Source organism: Hyperolius riggenbachi, chromosome 2 (genome assembly GCF_040937935.1).
Source record: "Hyperolius riggenbachi isolate aHypRig1 chromosome 2, aHypRig1.pri, whole genome shotgun sequence".
In the NCBI taxonomy this organism is placed as follows: Eukaryota; Metazoa; Chordata; class Amphibia; order Anura; family Hyperoliidae; genus Hyperolius; species Hyperolius riggenbachi.
Genome location: NC_090647.1, coordinates 31,457,594 through 31,472,845, shown reverse-complemented (window position 1 = coordinate 31,472,845; position 15,252 = coordinate 31,457,594). Strand labels below are relative to the sequence as shown.

The 15,252-nt window shown below is 50.8% G+C and overlaps 1 protein-coding gene across 4 annotated transcripts in view; it reads right to left on the bottom strand.

The window, feature by feature from the left end:
* The window catches only part of P2RY6 (pyrimidinergic receptor P2Y6), a 141,784-nt gene that overhangs the window by 9,402 nt on the left and 117,130 nt on the right, over positions 1 to 15,252 (bottom strand). Inside the window, exon 1 of one of the 4 annotated variants that reach the window (XM_068264662.1) lies at positions 3,567 to 3,846. The exons of the other annotated variants lie outside the window; for them this stretch is intronic. The gene's annotated coding sequence lies outside the window, so the exon portion shown is untranslated. Of the gene's footprint in view, positions 1 to 3,566; positions 3,847 to 15,252 lie in introns of those variants that run through there. 4 annotated transcript variants of the gene reach the window in all.

The window sequence follows — 15,252 nt, the reverse complement described above, 5'->3', positions numbered from 1 at the left end:
GTGGAGTTCTTACTTGGCCTGTAGATGGCACTGTTATACTTGTTTCAGATTATCTAGACCAGTGGTTCCCAACCTTTTATGAGGTATCGCCCCTTAGGGGAAGACGACTCACCCCTGTCGCCCCCCTTCTCTTAGTACTGTATACCCTTACGCCAGGTGGTGGTGCCAGTGAAGGGGGTAGCGCTGTGACCTTGCCAGCTAAAAATAGCCGGTGACTCAACTACTTTGCGACAATTCCCTTAGCGGTGCAATGTCAGCTATTGCAGCCCCGCACGTTGTGCAGCCCTGCATGCGCAGTAGGAGCCTGCGTCCCATTAAATTGTGCAGCCACGTAAAACGTCCTAAATATCTCCGCTTCCGCACCACGTACACTCCCGAAATTTTCAGGGGAGGGAGGGGACCCCCAGATCTAGCTCTGTGCCGAATTGCAGCCCCTGAGCCCCGCTGGTTCCCGAGACTGATTGCAGCAAACCTATCTCGGGAACTAGCGGGGCTCGGGGGCTGCAATTCGACACAGAGCTAGATCTGGGGGTCCCCTCCCTCCCCTGAAATTTTCGGGAGTGTACGTGGTGCGGAAGCGGAGATATTTCAGGTAAATAATATCTAACTTCCCACTGAGCATGCGCGATACTCGGTGAGGAAGGCTGCTTCCGGGCTGCAATATCTGACATTACACCGGCGCGTGACCAACGAGCCCTGAGGAATTACGCAACTCTATCATGCACACTTGCATATTTTATACAGATCATATTTTTTGCCCATAATTTTCTTAAAAACGAGTGACACTGCGACACTTTATTTTTTCTGCCTTTTCATACTGATCGCCCCCCTGTCGCCCCCCACAAATTTACCGCCCCCCTTAGAACCCAAATCGCCCACCTGGGGGCGATCGCCCCCAGGTTGGGAACCACTGATCTAGACTGTTGTCAGTCGTTGGTGTCTGTTTTTCCCTGGCTGGAGACACAGAGAAAAGCCACTGTTTATGTAGAGAATTGGTGAATCATGTAAAAAAACCTGGTTTCAGTTATTCTGCATCTGTGACTTCTGTACCGAACAGTAAGGCAGCAGAGCATGGTATTTATACCTTGTTCCTGCGGAAGAACAGGTCCTCTTTCATTTCCTCAGTGCAGCAATGCGTCATGTGGCCTACCTTGCGGCTCCTGTCTCTGCACATCACATTACATGTATCGTAAGGAGATAGGCTGTTGCATTGGAGAGAGGACCTGTCTGCCTGGCTGTTGGAAGTAGGCAAAGTCATGTGACCTCCTTGGGCCTCTTTCGCCCCCAGGTCCGCCTTCCGCAATGTGACGGAACTGGTTAGAAAGACATAGCCTGCAGTAATCTAGTAAAATGAATACTGTATCCAGAGTCGGGTAATCTCATTTGTTAGTTTGCATGAGTAAATAATAGAGAACTTAAATCTAATTGGCTAGTTTGCATAAGGAGACAATAGGCAAACCAGGTCAAATGCTAGGTACACACAAGGCAATATCCTGTCAGATTGACGGTCTAATACAGTAGATCATTTCTGACAGGTCTCGTCTGATTTCCAATCATTTTTCTTATTAATTTTCCGATCACTTCTATATAAAATCGATCAGAAAAACTGTCGTAGATCAGATCGGACCTGTCAGGAATACTCCTGTTGCTGGGAGAGCTCTGTGCATGTGCAGTAGTGATTTTCTTTTACTGCACATGCGCAGAATGTTGCAGGCAATGGGAGCACGATCAGAGTGTGCATGGCTGGCCAGCTTTGCAGGGGTTTACTGGTGCTTGCTGATGTGTCGCAGACAGACAGCGCAGGCACAGGATGACTCCGGGGGCTGTAAGAAGCTCCAGGTAAGTAGAACTGCTTTTTTGTTTTTAAGACTTCCTTTAACACTGTCCCTTCTTAAAGGGGCACTATGGCAAAAAATTGTAAAATTTTAAATATGCGCAAACAAACAAATAACAAGTAAGTTTTTTCCAGAGTAAAATGAGCCATACATTACTTTTCTCCTATGTTGCTGTCACTTACAGTGGGCAGTAGAAATCTGACAGAAGTGACAGGTTTTGGACTAGTCCATCTCTTCATGGGGGATTCTTAGGGCTTTATTTTCGAAAGCACTTAGTGAATGGCAGTTGCTCTGTCCAACTGCCATAAAACTGTGTAGCGAGTAGGGAAGCTGGCCAGCATCTTTGTTTAAATTCTTTTTAGGGAATATCTTTATAAAGAAGAAAAGGCTTGCTGAGAATCCCCCATGAAGAGATGGACTAGTTTAAAATCTGTCGGTAATGTCAGATTTCTACTACCTACTGTAAGTGACAGCAATATAGGAGAAAAGTAATTTATGGCTCATTTTACTCTGGAAAAAAACGTACTTCTTATTTGTATATGTTTGCACATATCTTACATTTTAAAATGTTTCGCCATAGTGCCCCTTTAACCTCCCTGGCGGTAAGCCCGTGCTGAGCACGGGCTATGCCGCCGGGAGGCACCGCTCAGGCCCCGCTGGGCCGATTTGCATAATTTTTTTTTTGCTACACGCAGCTAGCACTTTGCTAGCTGCGTGTAGCATCTGATCGCCGCCGCTACCCGCCGATCCGCCGCAATTCCTCTCGCCGCGGCCGCCCCCCCCCCCCCCCCAGACCCCGTGCGCTGCCTGGCCAATCAGTGCCAGGCAGCGCTATGGGGCAGATCGGAGTCCCCTCTGACGTCACGACGTCGATGACGTCGGTGACGTCATCCCGCCCGTCGCCATGGCGACGGGGGAAGCCCTCCAGGAGATCCCGTTCTTTGAACGGGATCTCCTGATCTCCGATCGCCGGAGGCGATCGGAGGGGCTGGGGGGATGCCGCTGAGCAGCGGCTATCATGTAGCGAGACTTTGTCTCGCTACATGAAAAAAAAAAAAAAAAAATTAAAAAAAAAGATTTGCTGCCCCCTGGCGGATTTTTTGCAAACCGCCAGGGGGGTTAATGTTAATTTGGGCTTCAGCTATATGCCTTTTACCAAATTACACACTGGGCACAATTGCCACAATTAACATTGCGGTCTACAGCAGCGTCCAAATCACCGGACGCCAGGCATCGCCCAACTGCCCTGCTTCGTGCCAGATGTGTGCTGTAGTTTGCCATGTTGTGTACAGAAGCAGAGAAGACGCATAACAAATACATGGTGGCATAGTGGTCAGCGCTCTCGCCTTGCAGCGCTGGGTTCCCGGTTCGAATCCCAGCCAGGGCACTATCTGCAGGGAGTTCGTATGCTCTCCCCGTGTCTGTATGGGTTTCCTCCAGACACTCCGGTTTCCTCTCACATCCCAAAAACATACAGATAAATGAATTGTCTTCCCCATACATTGGCGCTAGACTACGATACATGCACTACAAAATACATACATAGACATAGGACTAAGGTAAGGACTAGACTGTGAGCCCCTCTGAGGGACAGTTAGTGACATGCCTATATACTCTGCACAGCGCTGCGAAAGATATTGACGCTATATAAATACTGAATAATAATAAAATAATAAAAGGTGAATATACGCCGTACCCTGTAGACAATGCACTATGTTGTGTCATATTTACCTTTCCCGGCAGTGATTCAGTGTAGCCCAGTTTGACAGATACCTGCAGAGTGCAGGGGCGGGGCTGAACACAGCGCAGAGGCGGTCAGATACCTGCAGGGGCGGGGCTGAACACAGCGCAGGTGAACTCAGACCTTTCCTTGAATCCGAACGGAATCCAAAACTGGACAAAGCACATTCTCAAAGCGATCAAGTCGATTAGTGCAGAGAGCTAACTCAGGTCCAGGTAACAGAGGCGATATCTCGGGGTCCTGACCCCGGGGTGTCCAGCGATAATCCAGGCATGTTCCGTAGAGCGGCATAGTCATATCCGAGAGGAGAAATACATGGAAGGCATCTCCTCACTCTCCTGTCCTGGCTGGAAAGACATCTGGCTGGTGGTGAAATCTTTCCAGGAATAAGCTCTAGGAGGAGGGACACTTCTGATGCAAATATCAGCCCTTCTAGTGGCCCAGATAGGTGCAGATAAGGACTGTGTGTGTGAGGGGAGGGGGCCTGGAATAACAATGACACAATGACACAATCACTGGGTGACTATCAGAGGCTCACAGGGAAGAGTGCAACCAGAGATAAGAAAACTCCTTCCATCAGAGTTTCCATTTGTCTTTCTTTCAAGCCATTTGTATAGGAGGGGGTATCATAAAAGTTCTAATTATCACCCGGAAGTTATTATAGTATGTTAATGAGAGTTTGTCAGTGTCATCATTGGTCCCTAAGGGCCTTTTTCCACTAGCCTGCGATTTGCTTCTGATCGCAAATCGCAAGGTACATTAAACTAATGGAAACTGCAGCAGCAATTTCCATTAGTGCGATCCAATTGCGATGCGATTTTGGTCAAAGCGCAATCGTCGTCCTGCCGCGTTTTGTATGTGATTGAGCTGGACTATAATGAGTATAGTAGCTCAATCACAATCGCAATCGCATGGTGGAATTGGAAACGCGATTGCGATCGGGATCGCGATCGCAATCGCGATCGCATTTCATAGTGGAAAAGAGCCCTAAGTGCATGATGAGAAAATCAGCTCATTGAATCCTTGATTTCTTTTACAGGTTGTGCCAAAAAGCATGAGATGGAAAAGACTGAGGCTGGCTGCGTGATAAAGTTCCTGCATTTGAAGGGTAAAGCTGGCCATACACTGGCCCGATTTGTGGCCGTTTCGACAGCAGATTCGATCACTGGGATCGAATCTGCTGCCAATCGTTCGCGCTAAACGCACCCGCCGATCCGATTTCCTCCCGAAATCGGATCGGTCAGTCGATCGCGCCGTGCAGAAAAATACCGTCGATCGCCCGCGGGTAGGGAGCGCGTTGCTAGCGGCGGCCGATCCGATCAGGTATACATTACCTGACGCTGGCTCCCGGGCATCTTCTCCACGCTGCACGGCTCTGTTCCTGCTTCCATCCCAGCGTACATTAACTTCCTGTGTCACTGCAGTGACCAGGAAGTTCAAATAGAGGGCGCTGGGATGCGGTGCGGGGTGCAGCGCGGAGAAGAGGACCCGGAGCCAGCTTTAGGTAATGTATACGGGGGGGGGGGGGGTTACAGGCGGCAGGAGCAGCTCAACAGATTGTGATCGGTTTCAGGCTGAAACCGATTCACAATCTGTTTGCAGTAAAGGCAGCCATACGATCCCTCTCTGATCAGATTCGATCAGATAGGGATCTGTCAGCTGGTCGATCTAATGGCAAATCGACCAGTGTATGGCCACCTTTATAGTGCTCTGCACACAAATGATGAGAGTATGAAGATTGCCCATCTAATTGAGGCCAGCCTTATTCATGGTCATTTGGATTCTCGTTTGTCTGTTTTCCAGGACTAAAGAATCAGAATCGCATTTATTTCGCCAAGCATGACTGGGTCGTGTCCGGAATTGGGTTTGGCACATGAATACAGGGCATATATATAGAACATAAAAGACAACAGAGCATAGAACATAGTAGACATCACTTCATCTCAAAAACATACAGAATACTTTTTCAAACACATGGTTTACAGGCACAAAGTCAACATGGGAGGTCTACGGGGGGAGAGCATGGGCAGAGGGACAGAGCCAGGACAAGGTCCTCCAGCACCCAAGGCTGAGATGCCAAAGTGCGCCCCTCCATCCCTCCCACCCCAGCCGTCACACACTGATTGCTATTAGACTAAGAGGTGCCCCAGGGCCCCCAACACCTTAATCTCTAGTTATCTGGCTTGCAGTCACTGTCATGTATCCCCTTTCCTTTTTTCTCTCTGTTTTAAACAGAATAGGGGAATGAATGATAACTGAGTGAGTTGTGTGCCCCCTCCTACACTGAGCGCTGAGGCTGGAGCCTCTCTCGCCTCTGCCTCAGCCCGGCTCTGGTTATGGATGTTTCCTTGTAAACAATACCAGTTGCCTGGCAGTCCTGCTGATCTCTTTGGCTGCAGTAGTGTCTGAATCACACACCTGAAACCAGCATGCAGCTAATCCAGTCTGACTTCAGTCAGAGCACCTGATCTGCATGCTTGTTCTGGGGCTGTGGCTAAAAGTATTAGAGACACAGGATCAGCAGGACTGCCAGGCAACTGGTATTATTTTAAAAGGAAAAAAAAATACATATCCTCAGTTTAGGTCCCCTATAAGCTGTCACTTCCATTCCTGAAAATTAACTCTTTCAGGCAGCAATATAAAACAAGTAAAACAACACTATAAAGCAACCCTAAAGCAACCTGAAAAAGTGTTAGCTACCTACTCACCTATGGAGAGAGAAGGCTCTGGGGGCCATGAAGCTTTCCCTGTCCTATCTGTGTCCTTGTTCCCCCAGTGTCCTACCCCCGGGCAGAGCCAACACTTCAATATAGGCAAGGAGGGCGGAGCCTGTGCCCCCCCCCAAGATACTCCTCCTTCTCTCCAGCTATGGTACCCATGGCAGTGGGGCCGCTGTGTCTCTATATAGGAAAAGGGGACACCTAATGACATTCGGGCAATTGGATCGGGCCTGGCAGCCGGCTTAGGGGCCCTGGGGGTGATTTGGTTGGAAGGGGTTGTTGGGGGGCCCCGAAGTTACCTTTGCCCCTTAGGCCCCATTGTGGTTAGAACTGGCCCTGCCCTGGTAAAATTATTTCACGTCCACGTCGAATACATCTTCCATCTCTGGGTTGAATACATCTTCGGCCCTCCTTGGCCTGCCTTCAGAAGTACTCATGTGCTGTGCATGGGCAAGAAGGGCACGATACAGGGAGGGGACCAGGAAGACTGTCTTTCTTATCCATAGCGGAGTATCTAACTATTCTTTTGACGGTCTCTTCAGGGTTGCAGAGGACGTGAAGAGTTGAGCAGCAGCAGTCAGGATGGAGGGGTTGAGCAGTAGAGAGCAGGATGGATTGGAAGGGTGAGGGGGGAGAGTTAAGCAGCGGAGGAGAGTATGGATTGGAGGGAGGAGAATTAAGCAGCAGAGGTGAGTATAGATTAGACGAATGGAGGAGAGTTAAGCAGCGGAGGTGAGCATGGATTGGATAGTGGGGGGTGGAGCTAAGCAGCAGAGGCGAGTATAGATTGGAGGAATGGAGGAGAGTTAAGCAGCGGAGGTGAGCATGGATTGGATAGTGGGGGGTGGAGCTAAGCAGCGGAGGTGAGGATGGATTGGAGTAATACCAGTATTGATATTCCACAAATAAAGTTGTTAGGGTAATTAATGGGACATGATGAAGATGTGCAGAAGCCTTTCAGTCCCCGTCCCCTAGATTGTAAGCCTTTGGGCAGAGTCCTCCTCCTTTTGTGTCCTACCTGATCATGCACCTCCATTACTGTACACCCATGCTATGCATCTGAGTGATCCTAACTTGCCTATTCTCCATGCTCCATCCAGTGACTGACTAAGCATTACCTTGTACTCATGCTGTGCTGTGTGATCTGGTCTTTCTTGTATTCCTGTATTGTCTTATTCCTGTATGTCACCCCTAAATATTGTCTGTAACCTAAACTAATGTCCAGCGCTGCGTAATATGTTGGCGCTTTATAAATACAATAAATAAATAAAAAAATAAAATAAATTACGGTATCTCTCTGCACCTGCTAATGGCATATGACATGAATTTGACTTAAAGAGACTCTGAAGCGAGAATAAATCTCGCTTCAGAGCTCATAAATAGCAGGGGCACGTGTGCCCCTGCTAAAACGCCGCTATCCCGCGGCTAAACGGGGGTCCCTTCACCCCCAACCCACCCCCCGCAAAAGTGTGTCGTAGAAAGGTCGCAGAATTTCCCTTCCTGGAGGCAGGGCTAACGGCTGCAGCCCTGCCTCCAGTCGCGTCTGTCAGCGGCGCATCGCCGCCTCTCCCCCGCCCCTCTCAGTGAAGGAAGACTGAGAGGGGCGGGGGGAGGCGGAGATACGCGCTGACAGACGCGCGTGGGGCAGGGCTGCGGCGGTTAGCCCTGCCCCAACCAGGAAGCGCTCCCCGGGTGTATCGAGGGGGATTTGGGGGTGAAGGGACCCCCGTTAAGCCGCGCTATAGCGGCGTTTTAGCAGGGGCACACGTGCCCCTGCTATTTATGAGGTCTGAAGCGAGATTTATTCTCGCTTCAGACTCTCTTTAAAGGAAATCCAGAGAGATGAGGAAATTCTATTATGTGCAGATCTGCAGCGCTCTAATGACATCTCCTCATCTTCCTGCTCTCTGCTGCCTGTAATGAAATCTCCTCTATCTGGTCACAGTTATCAGAGCACACTTCCTCCGCATCTGCCGGACCGTGATTCAGAGTGACTGCGAGCGGCTGCAGGCCCCAGATAGCAACGCAGGCCTATGAATGGCAGCTGCCATGCTGGATGGAAAGGAATACTTGCTAAAGAGGCCCTGTAGTGACATACAGTAGGATGCAATAAATGATTAAGGATAGCCACTACCTTAATTATACTGGCTTCAGCATCAGAAACACTTCCTATGTCTATACATTGCTGTATATTGTATGAAATACCACCCTCCTAGTGATTTTTAGTCTTGGCTGTTTAGCAATGCCTAATTCTCCCCACCCCTGAGCATTCTGGGAGACACAGCCGAGGCAGAGGCGAGAGAGGCTCCAGCCTCAGGGTTCAGTGTAGGAGGGGGTGCAGGGCTGGGCTGAGGCAGAGGCAAGAGAGGCTCCAGCCTCAGGGCACAGTATAGGAGGGGGTGCAGGGCTGGGCTGAGGCAGAGGCAAGAGAGGCTCCAGCCTCAGGGCGCAGTGTAGGAGAGGGTGCAGGGCTGGGCTGAGGCAGAGGCAAGAGAGGCTCCAGCCTCAGGGCACAGTATAGGAGGGGGTACAGGGCTGGGCTGAGGCAGAGGCAAGAGAGGCTACAGCCTCAGGGCGCAGTGTAGGAGGGGGTGCAGGGCTGGGCTGAGGCAGAGGTGAGAGATGCTCCAGCCTCAGGGCGCAGTGTAGGAGGGGGTGCAGGGCTGGGCTGAGGCAGAGGCAAGAGAGGCTACAGCCTCAGGGCGCAGTGTAGGAGGGGGTGCAGGGCTGGGCTGAGGCAGAGGCAAGAGAGGCTACAGCCTCAGGGCGCAGTGTAGGAGAGGGTGCAGGGCTGGGCTGAGGCGAGAGAGGCTCCAGCCTCAGGGCGCAGTGTAGGAGGGGGTGCAGGGCTGGGCTGAGGCGAGAGAGGCTCCAGCCTCAGGGCGCAGTGTAGGAGGGGGTGCAGGGCTGGGCTGAGGCGAGAGAGGCTCCAGCCTTAGTGGGCGGCGGGCGCACAACTCACTCAGTTATCATTCCCCTATTGTGCTTGAAGCAGAGAGAAATAAGAAAAGGAGATACATGACAGTGACTGCAAGCCAGATAACTAGAGATTAAGGTGTTGGGGGCCCTGAGGCGCCTCTTAGTCTAATAATGTGTGACAGGCCGGGTGGGAGGGATGGAGGGGCGCACTTTGGTGTCTCAGCCTTGGGTGCTGGAGGACCTTGTCCCGGCTCTGGACACAGCAGATAAAAATGGAAATGTTGAGCAATTTCAGTTTGTTTATTATTGTGATTCACACAACAGGAGTTGAGCAGCTTTTATATTTTTTGAGATATTCAAAATTTAATAAAGGTCAAAAGTTCACTCAGCCCCACTACAACATCACAAAGGCTGAGTGAGCTTTCTCAAAAACTATAAAAGAAGACTGAAGATTTTGTAGCACAAATGAGCACAAACACAGCACTACCCGCCCATACCAGTGGCATGCCCATAGACAGTGCACTTTCTAGGCTAAAATGCACCCATCTGATCGATTTTTTAATTCACTGCTATGGAAATTTGATCGGAAAATCGATCGGAAATCAGATTGGACATGTTGAAAACAACCAATCTGGCAGTAAATCTGCCAGAAAATGTCATCGTGTGTACCAGGCATAATGCTTGCTGGGAATACACCATGAGATTTTTTGGCAAATAGATGGCTCGATAGATAATTTCCGACAGGTCCGACCTTATTTTAGATCGTTTTTTCTGATCGATTTCTCATAGAAGTGAATGGAAATCAATTGGAAAATCAATTGGACAGTAAAGGTGGTCATACGCTTATAGATTCGCAGCACATTCGACCATTAGATAGATTTATGTCAGATGCCTGCCAGGTCGAATCTGACAGCAATCTATCTGATGTGTGCCACACACTAGGATCAGATTTTGAAAATCGATCTAAATGCATTACTGCACCATTAGATCCAATGCAACTCTATAGGCCCTCAATCTGCCCTAGATCTTCCATCCTGTCAGATAGATCAAACCGTTCGAAATTGGCCGCAATCGATCGAATGCTGAACTCGACCAGTGTATGGGCCCCTGAAATCTGCTGAAAAATCTCATTGTGTATTCCGAGCACAAGGGCTCTTTCACAGTGCGACATTAAGGTCGCACGCTATAACAACATGTAACGCACAGTAACGTACAGCAATTGGTGTCTAACGCTGCACGTTAAATGAAAGTGCTGCATGCTGTGCGTTATACACACGTTTTTAGCTGCGTTAGACTGTTTGCACATGCTCAGTAATGTTTTCTTTTTTCTTTTTTTTACGCATGCGCCGTTTTTGTTCTATCACTGTGCGACGAAAATGGCACACCAAACGCAGTGCTACATAACGTCCAAGTTATAGTCTTTCAATGCGTTGCGTTAGGGGCACGTTATTATTATTATTATTATTATTTAGTATTTATATAGCGCCGACATATTACGCAGCGCTGTACAATGTATATATATATATATCTTGTCACTAACTGTCCCTCAAAGGAGCTCACAATCTAATCCCTACCATTGCCATATGTCTATATTATGTAGTGTAAGTACTGTAGTCTAGGGCCAATTTTAGGGGGAGCCAATTAACTTATCCGTATGTTTTTGGAATGTGGGAGGAAACCAGAGTGCCCGGAGGAAACCCACGCAGACACGGAGAGAACATACACGTTATGCGACCTTAACGTTGCATCAAATGCAACGTCTTACTGTGTAAGAGCCCTAAAGGGGCCCCATACACCTGACGATTTTCCCGCCGATATACAGCAGATTCAATCACTGTGATCGAATCTGCTGTGAAATTGTCACGCAAACGCTGACAGAACGATCGATTACTGTCCAAAATCAATCGTTCCCGTCGATCCGTCCGTGCGGAAGATTTTTCTCGATCGCCAGCGGGTCGGGAGTGCGTCGATAGCGGCGTTCGAATGCCCGACGACTGACGCAATACAGCGGCAATACATTACCTGATCCGGCCGGCGCGACTCCCCCGGTCTCCGCTGTCTTCTTCTCCGCTCCGGGCTCCAGGGCTGCAGCTTTACTGAACTTCCTGTCCCGGCAGGAAGTTTAAACTTCCCCTGGACAGGAAGTTCAGTGAAGCCAAGCCAGCACGGAGAAGAAGACAGCGGAGACCGGGGGAGTCGCGCCGGCCGGATCAGGTAATGTATAGCTGGCGGGCAGGCGGCGGCGGCAGCTCCACAGATTGTGATCGGTTTCAGGCTGAAATCGATTCACAATCTGTTTGCAGTAAAGGCAGCCATACGATCCCTCTCTGATCGGATTTGATCAGAGAGGGATCTATCTGTGGGTGGAATCTGATGGCAAATCGACCAGTGTATGGCCACCTTTTAGACCCTATTCCTAGAAGTCATGAGTTAGGTGTGTCACTGCATTGCTTCCCCACAGCTGGAATGTTTATTGCAGCTCTGAGCAAGCCATCCCCTTTCTCTATTGTCTCCACTGATTGCCAGCTGTCTGTTTGTTTGAAATGTAGATACATGTGTGAGCTGTAAAGAGACTTTTCTCTTTTCAGTGGCAAGTTGCAATGGTTCTTGTAGCTGAGCACATTGCTTCTGCTGCATCAGTTACCCAATACGCCCTTATGCTGGGAATACATGGTTCATTTGAAATTGTCAAGCCGCTGATGGCTCGATTGATAATTTCTGACCTGTCCGATACCACGCCAGATCGATTCCCAGCTCGATACCGGTGGGCAGGACAATGGGCAGGAATGAAAAGCTGATAAGAAGTGCCCGCAGGGACGAGCGGGAATTGACCCAGGCGGCCGCAGGGACGAGCAGGGACACGCTGGCATTGAGCCGCTGGCTCGATTCCGGCGCATAATTAACCGTGTATTCCCCGCATGTAAGGTTCCCATACACTGATAGATTTGCAGCAGATTCGACCAGGCCCGGCCCTAGACTTTTTGCCGCCTGAGGCAAGCTTTAAGCAAATCACCCCCCCCCCCCCCAAGCCATGAGTGTGAGGGGCCGCCGGAGCTGGAGGGGATAGCGGGCAGGAAGGGGGTATTGGGCCTAGCGGCGGGGAGGGGGGTCGGACCCCCCCTCCCACGCCTGGGTCCCCCTTCCTCCGCTCCCCTCCAGCTTTAAAAAGTTGCGTGGCTGGCTGCAGCTGTAAGAGGCAACGGGCGGGGATCACTTACCTCTTCCTCGTTCCAGCGTGCGCTCCACTGAAGATACTTCCTGCTACGCCGCTCCGCTGCTCTCCTCCGCTGCAGACCACAGGCCCCACGTGTTCACCACGTGGGAGGCCTCTGCCGCCATCGGATACCCGCTTCTGCGTCCCTCAGCCATCCACGGATCGAGGCACTTGGGCCGCCTGCCCGGAACTGCAGCTCTCTGCCACAAATGTGACCTCGCTCTGCCACCCCTCCTCGGCCTCCCATGCTGAGCGCCACTCGCCGCCCGGAATCTGCCTCCTCTTCGCTCACCCTGGCCACCCACGTGGTGAGCTGCCCGCTGCCTGCCAACCGCTCCGGGGAACTCAAGGAGGAGACTGGCTACCTGCCAGATTGACCCAGGGCTCCAGGGGCCGCGACCATTCCACCCTGCCACGGAGGGACCTGGGTCTAAAGCCATCCAGCCAGGCATCCTCTGCTCCTGCCGCCTGCTACTACCAGGCCTGGTGAGTCACCACCCCTCACCCGAACCTTGGTCACCGGGCTGCCTGCTGCTGAGGCACGTAGAGAACCCCTGGGAGGCGGCACTCAGCCCGCTCAGCTGCCTGGTAAGCCGCACACGCAAGCTTCCTGCTAACGCTGCCTTCTCTCTTTCCACTGAACTGCAGCCTTGCTCCCCTGTGCCTGTGACCAGAACTAAATTGCTGTTGCTTTGCACTTTTGGGCTACTTTTCCGGCTATACTCTGTGTGTCTGTGGCCGTGCGCCCAGTCTGCGGCATAGTTCCCAATTTACTAAACTTTCAGTGAACTACTGTGAACTAGACCCTATGAGACTGTGTCTGCATCCATGCCATCTGCCAACACGCTGTTGTTGTTGCTGTTTATATGGTTTGTTTATACGGCACCTGCGTGAGAGCTGTCGTACTTTGCCCAGCATACCTGCACTGTACGATACTACCAATTATTGTATGTTTGTAATACTGCTATGAGAACATTTTTTCTTTTTCTTTGTGCTGTGATGACCTATACCCACTGACAATATTTTCGTGCTGTATATTTTTGCACCTATTTGCCAAATTACAACTACTACTACACTGCCAACTAACACTCTGCCGCGTCCCCCTCCCCCCTCCCCCTTCACCTGCAGGCCCCCCCAATGCAGGCCCATACCCCCCCTACCACCCACCGCACAATCCTCAGTAGAGCCGAACTCATACACTGGGAGCACGCACCAAACAATGCACTGCCTGAGGCTACTAACCTAAGGGAGGTGATCTGGGAGCATGTAGACCTCCTAATGAGGAACTACGAGCTAGGTCACATAAGAAAACGCCACAGAGGGAAGCGCGCAGGAGCACGGGTGAAACTGAAAAAGAAAGGGCTGCGGTCACCCATTCCATCCATTCTCCTAGCCAACGTCCGCTCCCTACCCAATAAGCTAGATGAAATTCAGTTACTGAGCCACAAGCCCTCAATCGAAAAGAGCACCCCTGTTCTGTGCTTTACAGAGACGTGGCTCAACGACAGTATCCCAGACGATTCTCTGCACCTGCCAGGCTTCAACCTCCTTCGCGCGGACAGAGACCCTACCTCATCTGGTAAAAAGAGGGGCGGAGGGGTCTGCTTCTATATCAGCTCCAAGTGGTGTCGAGACTTGACCATCCTGACCAAAAGCTGCTCTCCAGACCTTGAAGTCCTCCTAATCAACTGCAGACCATACTACTCACCAAGAGAATTTGCCTCTTTTGTACTCGCCGGGGTCTACATCCCCCCCGACGCAGACGCCAAGAGTGCCACGCGTACCCTAAGTGACACCATCGCGAAATGGGAAACGGCCCTGCCAGACTCCCTCTTCATCATTATGGGGGACTTTACCCAAGCCAACCTCCACTCAGAGATGCCACGCTACGTACAACACATCTCATGCCCAACCAGGAACCAGAACACTTTGGATCATTGCTACACCATCCTCAAGGGCGCTTACAAGGCTACCACTCGAGCAGCCCTCGGCAACTCAGACCATTGCCTCATCCAACTGATTCCTACCTACAAAAGGCGACTTGAGAACTCCAAACCAGCCCTTAAGACATCCAAGAAATGGACGACGGAAGCGAAGCTAAAACTACAGGCCTGCTTTGACTGCACCGATTGGTCAGCCCTTGCCCCACAGCACGGTGATCTAGATGAATGGGCAGATAGAGTCACATCGTACATCAATTTCTGCGAGGACATGTGCGTCCCGTCAAAGTCCTATAGGGTGTACCCCAACAACAAACCAAGGTTCAACAACAAGCTACGTCTGCTACGTAGAACCAAGGCAAGGAGGAAGCCTACAAGAATGGCAATCAGGAGGAGTACAGGAAGGCCAAAAACACCCTCAACAAAGAACTGAAAGCGGAAAAAAGAAGGTTCTCTGATAAACTGCGGCTGAGCCTCTGCTCAAATAACTCGCGCGAAGTCTGGAAAGGTCTCAAGGTGGCCACAAACTTTAAGGCTCCCCCTCACCACACGACTCCCAGCGCTAAGCTAGCAGAAGATCTGAATAGGTTCTACTGTAGGTTTGAAGATAACCAAGAAGGGGCACCCTACGACCAGGTGCCACTGGTCACGACCTCCCAGGCTCATACTAGCCCAGGCCCCCCAGCCGCACTGATGGTCTCAGAGGCCGAGGTTCTTAGACACCTTAAGCTACTCAATCCCAGGAAAGCTTCGGGCCCAGATGGTGTGTCAAACCTCTGCCTAAAAACCTGTGCAGACCAACTGGCCCCAGTCCTCACTTCCCTGTTCTCACAATCCCTAAAGGAACACAGGGTTCCCTCTTGCCTAAAAATCTCCACAATCA